We start from the raw sequence: 6,751 nt of genomic DNA, 5'->3' as shown, positions 1-6,751 counted from the left end.
CGAGAGAACGAGCAGGCCACGGTGTCGGTCCCTGACGCCCTATCCATCTGTTTGGGAATCGCTGATGTAAACTTGCTCTAGCAGCAAGAGCAAAATGCGGTGGTGCTCCATCACGCATGAAACACATGCGCTGAATTAAATCCAGTGGAACGACTTCCAACAAACCATGTAAACCATTTGTTAAAAAGTTGCAGTATGACGGTACTGTCAATGTTCCCGGTAAGATGAAAGGAGCAATTAATGTGTTAATTTTGAGCCCCTTCTGTAGAGAACTGTAAGTAGTAAATTACATTTTATCAACACAAATGACCAACCTGCATAGTGAAGTGGTGTGTGTTATGTACACCACAAACAATGCCTGTAGCACGGAAACGAAAGCAAATAAACCATATGTTTACAGGACATGTTCTGCTTGTTATCAGGCCCTCTATCGAATCCCCGGAGCTTTCCCACATATTTAGTTAGAGCCTGTATTTTATTCGTAAGACTAAGTATGTCGAAATAATGGAACGAGGGAAGAGGATTTACTTATATTATTACTGTTATAAGAGACTCATTTCATTAATCATTGCCCCAGGAGAGTGCGACAGGCTTCGACAGCCGGCACAATTCCCATCCTCGCCGCTAGAAGGGGGCTTCATTTATTTCATTCCTGACCCGGTCGAATGACTGGAAACAGACTGTGGATTTAATTATAAGTAATTTTATTTACAGGTTGAAGCAAGTACCTCAGCATCTGTTCATCATAAGGACAGAGCATTAATACCGAACGCCCCGCCATTCAATTCAGAGAGGGTTGAACCATCATTAGCCACGCTATGGACGGCACCATGAGAAAATAAGGAAATTGAAGTTCGCAGGTCAAGGTCAAGACACAGAAGGAAGGAGGAGTGAAATGAAATAAAAATAAAAATGCAAGAAACACGGGACTGTCTTATGTTTCCAAGAGAAGAAAAGTAGTCACTGAGAGATCGGTCAAAGTTCCATGTGCTGCCAAGAGTAGACTAAATTATTATGGTAGATTCACAAAAGAGGATCTGAATTATTGTTTAGGAATTACAGATGTATAGGTGACCTCACGAGAAAACCTGACTATATAATGTCACATGTGACATGTAACATGCATACAAGAAAGAGGGAAGTAAACGTTCGTCAAATTTGGCATATTACTATACTCTACCACAAGGTGAGAAAAAGAAAGTTTGCGAGATATTTTTCCTTTATACCTTAGACATCAGTCATGGAAGAGAAAAATGATTTGGGAACTGCTGAGGGAGAGAAAAAGGGCCATCATAAGAGTTTAAGACGACGACAAAGACGGAATTAGAAAGCACATTGCATCTATCGTTGTGGTAGAATCTCATTACTTGACAAAGCAAAGACAAAGGCAGTATCTCGATGGACAGTTGATTATAGCTGAAATGTACAGAATGTACAAGACCCAGTGTTTGGAACGAAATTCTCCCTTTGGAGAAAGACACTTTTCTTTCTTCTTCTTTCTTTCTTTCTTTCTTTCTTACCGAGCTCGATAGCTGCAGTCGCTTAAGTGCGGCCAGTGTCCAGTATTCGGGAGATAGTAGGTTCGAACCCCACTGTCGGCAGCCCTGAAAATGGTTTTCCGTGGTTTCCCATTTTCACACCAGGCAAATGCTGGGGCTGTACCTTAATTAAGGCCACGGCCGCTTCCTTCCCACTCCTAGCCCTTCCCTGTCCCATCGTCACCATAAGACCTATCTGTGTCGGTGCGACGTACAGCAACTAGCAAAAAAAAAAAAAAAAAAATTTCTTTCTTAATCTGTTTACACTCCAGGGTCGACTTTTTTCCCTCGGACTCCGCGAGGGATCCCACCTCTACAGCGCGAGACAATTGATCGGGGGAAACAACGGGGGAAGAGGGACAGTACCTCACCCAGGCGGCCTCACCTGCTTTGCTGAACAGGAGCTTTTAGGAGGGATGGAAAGATTAGAAGGGACAGGCAAGGAAGAGGAAAGGAGGTGTGATTACCTAACTTCAGGCCACGGCCGCTTCCTTCCCCCTTCCTTACCTGTCTCTTGCAATCCTCCCCCCACCACCACAATAGCAGGTGAGGCAGCTTGGGCGAGGTACTGGTCCTCCTCCCCAGTTTTATCCCCTACCTATTGTCTCACGCTCCAGGATACTGCCCTTGAGACGGTAGAGGTGGGATCTCTCGCTGAGTCCGAGGGAAAAACCAACCCTGAAGGGTAAACAGATTAAGAAAGAAAGAAAAGCAGAAGGTAAGAAGAATCCTTAAAATTGGGCCGATATATTTGCCCCGTCAGTGGGAGCCAGTAGTAAGAAAATTTGAAAACCTTATAGTGCGAATGAAATGGGGGTTAATGACTTCTTTGATCTCAAAAAGCTTTCAGCAGAAATGGCAAAAGTTTTACAGTGAATACAGAAGGACATAAGGTAATGTGGGTCGAAACAACTTTGTGTTTCGACTGTGATCACTTCTCAGTACCATAATTACTAATAATAATTTAAAAAAGAAAACTTGCCAGAAGCAAGTGACAGTGATTTGGAGTAGGATGGCAGTTAAATGTTGTTTTGCGATATTATTTTTAATATTATAAAGCCTGTTGTTTTGTCTGAGTTTTTGTATTTTTTAAAGTGGTTAGTTGAGAATACACCTTTGTCTCCTTCTATGATAAGCCTGTTTGAATTTTGTAAACACTTGAATTTGTATAATTTATCATTTATATAGTCTTTGTGCCAGTGCCGTGGTGTAGGGGTAGCGTGCTTGCGTCTTACCCGGAGGCCCCGGGTTCGATTCTCGGCCAGGTCTGGGATTTTTACCTGGACCTGAGGGCTGGTTCGAGGTCCACTCAGCCTACGTGATTAGAATTGAGGAGCTATCTGACGGTGAGATAGCGGCCCCGGTCTAGAAAGCTAAGAATGACGACCGAGAGGATTCGTCGTGCTGACCAAACGACACCTCGTAATCTGCAGGCCTTCGGGCTGAGCAGTGGTCGCTTGGTAGGCCATGGCCCTTCAAGGGCTCTAGTGCCATGGAAATAATAATAGTCTTTGTAGATTTATGTGATTACACTGAATGTTTTTTCCACTAAAATGTCGCAAAACATTTTAAGTAAAGAGCAAATGATTCACTGGGACCCAGAAGAATACTGTCGTAAGTACTACAGTGTTGTATTACCAATGATTTTACGGCGATTGTTGCTGTCAGTAGAATACTGCCATATGTTCAAATAATATTATTTATATATTATTTCAATAGGTTCAAAATATTAATTCAAGTAAAAGTACTACACTAAACATCAATAAACACTTTCACTTTCACAAGAGAAAATAAATAGATGTAAGACTGCATTCTGTGATTTCTTCAGCTGAAATGAAATGGCGTACGGCTTTTAGTGCCGGGAGTGTCCGAGGACATGTTCGGCTCGCCAGGTGCAGGTCTTTCGATTTGACACCCGTAGGTGACCTGCGCGTCGTGATGATGAAATGATGATGAAGACGACACATACACCCAGCCCCAGTGCCAGTGAAATTAACCAATGATGGTTAAAATTCCCGACCCTACCGGGAATCAAACCTGAGACCCCTGTGACCAAAGGCCAGCACGCTAACCATTTAGCTATGGAGCCGGACTTCTTCAGCTAATTTTACAACTTTAAAACGCTCTCCTGAAAAGTTGCCATTTTTAAGTTGTGTCACTTTTCTACTGGGGGTGCGTTATGTTAGTGTAAAATTATTTTTCGAAACTTAGATTTTAATAACGTCCGCCTCTGCGGTGTAGTGGTTAGTGTGATTAGCTGCCACCCCCAAAGGCCCGAGTTCTATTCCTGGCTCTGCCACGAAATTTGAAAAGTGGTACGAGGACTGAGACGTTGTCCACTCAGGCTCGGAAGGTCAACTGAGTAGAGGGGGATTCTATTCCCTCATCAGCCATCCTCGAATCGGTTTTCGGTGGTTTCTTACTCACCGGGCGAGTTGGCCGTGCGCGTAGAGGCGCGCGGCTGTGAGCTTGCATCCGGGAGATAGTAGGTTCGAATCCCACTATCGGCAGCCCTGAAGATGATTTTCCGTGGTTTCCCAATTTTACACCAGGCAAATGCTGGGGCTGTACCTTCCAACTCCTAGGCCTTTCCTATCCCATCGTCGCCATAAGACCTATCTGTGTCGGTGCGACGTAAAGCCCCTAGCAAAAAAAAAAGTTTCTCACACCTCTTCCAGGAAAATGCCGGGATGGTACTTAATGCCACGGTCGTTTCCTTCCCTCTTACTCGTCCATCCCTTCCAATCTTCCTTCCCCCTACAAAGCCCATGTTCAGCAAAGCAGGTGAGGCCGCCTGGACGAGGTAATGGTCTTCCACTCCAGTTGTATCCCCCGACCCAAACTCTCAGGTTCCAGGACACTGCGCTTGAGGCGGTAGAGGTGGGATTGTTCGCTGAGTCCGAGGAAAAAGCCAACCCTGGAGGGTAAACAGACTAAGAAAGAAAGGAAAAAGCAAGGAGCTTTGAGCTTGCAATCGGAAGATAGTGGGTTCGAACTCCACTGTAGGAAGCCATGGAAAAGGTTTTCAGTAGTCCCCATTTCCACATCAGGCAAATGCTGGGGCTGTACCTTAATTAATACCACGATATCTTCTTCCCACTGCTTGCACATTCCTTTCCATCTTCACCATAAGAGCTATTAAAAAAATACCTGTGTCGGTGTGATATAAAACATTGTAATAATAATAGTGGCTGCTTAGAGCCTTATGTTGGCATTATGTTTATATAATGAATGTGTTTGGTTTACCTGTACATAATCAACGTGCAGAAGGTGACGTCAATTGGCGACGATCGCTAGTTGTTGGCAGCATTCTCATCGACGCAAGTTAAACTTCGGATATTGCTCCATACTTTGTGCCAGGTGTTGAACGGCTCCGCTATGTAGGTTCCATGGTGTAATGGTTAGCACTTTGGACTTTGAATCCAGCGATCCGAGTTCAAATCTCGGTGGAACCTAATGTTTTACCTTGGAGGAAACAATAACATATGAATAAAGATTTCAGATGTGTATAACACAATAATGTCCGCCTCTGTGGTGTAGTGGTTAGCGTGATTAGCTGCCACCCCCGGAGGCCCGGGTTCGATTCCCGGCTCTGCCACGAAATTTGAAAAGTGGTACGAGGGCTGGAACGGGGTCCACTCAGCCTCGGGAGGTCAACTGAGTAGAGGTGGGTTCGATTCCCACCTCAGCCATCCTGGAAGTGGTTTTCCGTGGTTTCCCACTTCTCCTCCAGGCGAATGCCGGGATGGTACCTAACTTAAGGCCACGGCCGCTTCCTTCCCTCTTCCTTGCCTATCCCTTCCAATCTTCCCATCCCTCCACAAGGCCCCTGTTCAGCATAGCAGGTGAGGCCGCCTGGGCGAGGTACTGGTCATACTCCCCAGTTGTATCCCCCGACCAAGAGTCTGAAGCTCCAGGACACTGCCCTTGAGGCGGTAGAGGTGGGATCCCTCGCTAAGTCCGAGGGAAAAACCGAACCTGGAGGGTAAACAGATGATGATGATGATGATAACACAATAATACCAATTACGCGAAGAGCGGCGCCCTTAATCTCTTCTTATCTTAGTGGCAAACGAAAACTGAGGAGTGGCACGAGAGTTGGAACGGGGTCCACTCAGCTTCGGGAGGCCAGTTGAGTAGAGGTGGGTTCGATTCCCACTTCAGCCATCCTCGAAATGGTTTTCCATGGTTTCGCACTTCTCCTCCAGGCAAATGCCAGGATGGTACCCGTTGCGATCGACGAATCAACATATCGGACAAACATAAAAGAAAGTTCATTTACATAGGCGCACAAATTTGAAGCAAGTCAGATGGAGGACCAGACTGCCCTAAACGAGCACGCACAACACATCACTCAGAAGGTGATTTAACTTATTTATTACACATGAATAAATGAATAAACACCACGTATTTACACATATGTACAATAACTTTAGAGATACACCAGTATGCGTCTACTGCTGCCGGTCGCCATGTTCAGTCTGACAATAATAAAAAACGCGGCCAACTGTGAAAACCAGTGGCGTATTCTGAGGGCTACTTAGGCTATCGGTGAAGCCCAAACCTCAGTTGAGAATGATGGAAGTCTAAAGCGCATTATAATGTAAGCATCTGACTCATTGTTCCATTTACAAAAGTTGAAAGCAGTGAGAAAAAACGTCGCACGTATTTCTGAGAGCTAGGCATCGCGGCCCAGACTCTTGTCCCTCTCCCCTCTACTCGCCCCAAGCGGCTTGCTGCTGTATATATCGGGCGAATGGGCCATGCGGTTAGGGGCGCGCGGCTGTGAGCTTGCATCCGGGAGATAGTGGGTTCGAATCCCACTGTCGCAGCACCGAAGATGGTTTTCCGTGGTTCCCCCATTTTCACGCCAGGCAAATGCTGGGACTGTATCTTAATTACGGCCACGGCTGCTTCCTTCCAGCTCCTAGACCTTTCCTATCCCATAGTCGCCATAAGACCCACCTGTGTCGGTGCGACGTAGTCACTAGCAAAATGCTGCTGTATATCGGATAGGAGCGGGGACCGGCGGAGATAGGTGTGCTAGCCTTCGGTCCGTCAGATCGCCACTAACAACCATGCGTTACTCATCGTATATACTTCCTCACCTCATACTTCTGACTTAAGGCGGCTACACACGTTACTGTATAACTGTACGATTTAACTGCACCAACCGAACTACGGAGATTTATCTCACGTGTGGATGGTAAATC

At 45.8% G+C, this 6,751-nt stretch overlaps 1 non-coding gene across 1 annotated transcript; it reads left to right on the top strand.

The window, feature by feature from the left end:
* The first annotated feature begins 4,921 nt into the window (after positions 1–4,921).
* On the top strand, positions 4,922–4,993 carry TRNAQ-UUG (transfer RNA glutamine (anticodon UUG)). Its single transcript has one exon. It is a non-coding gene; the product is annotated as a tRNA-Gln (tRNA).
* Positions 4,994–6,751: the final 1,758 nt, after the last annotated feature.

The sequence above is a fragment of the Anabrus simplex genome, chromosome 3 (genome assembly GCF_040414725.1).
Source record: "Anabrus simplex isolate iqAnaSimp1 chromosome 3, ASM4041472v1, whole genome shotgun sequence".
Classification (NCBI taxonomy): domain Eukaryota; kingdom Metazoa; phylum Arthropoda; class Insecta; order Orthoptera; family Tettigoniidae; genus Anabrus; species Anabrus simplex.
This window is presented reverse-complemented; position numbering and strand designations above follow the sequence as displayed.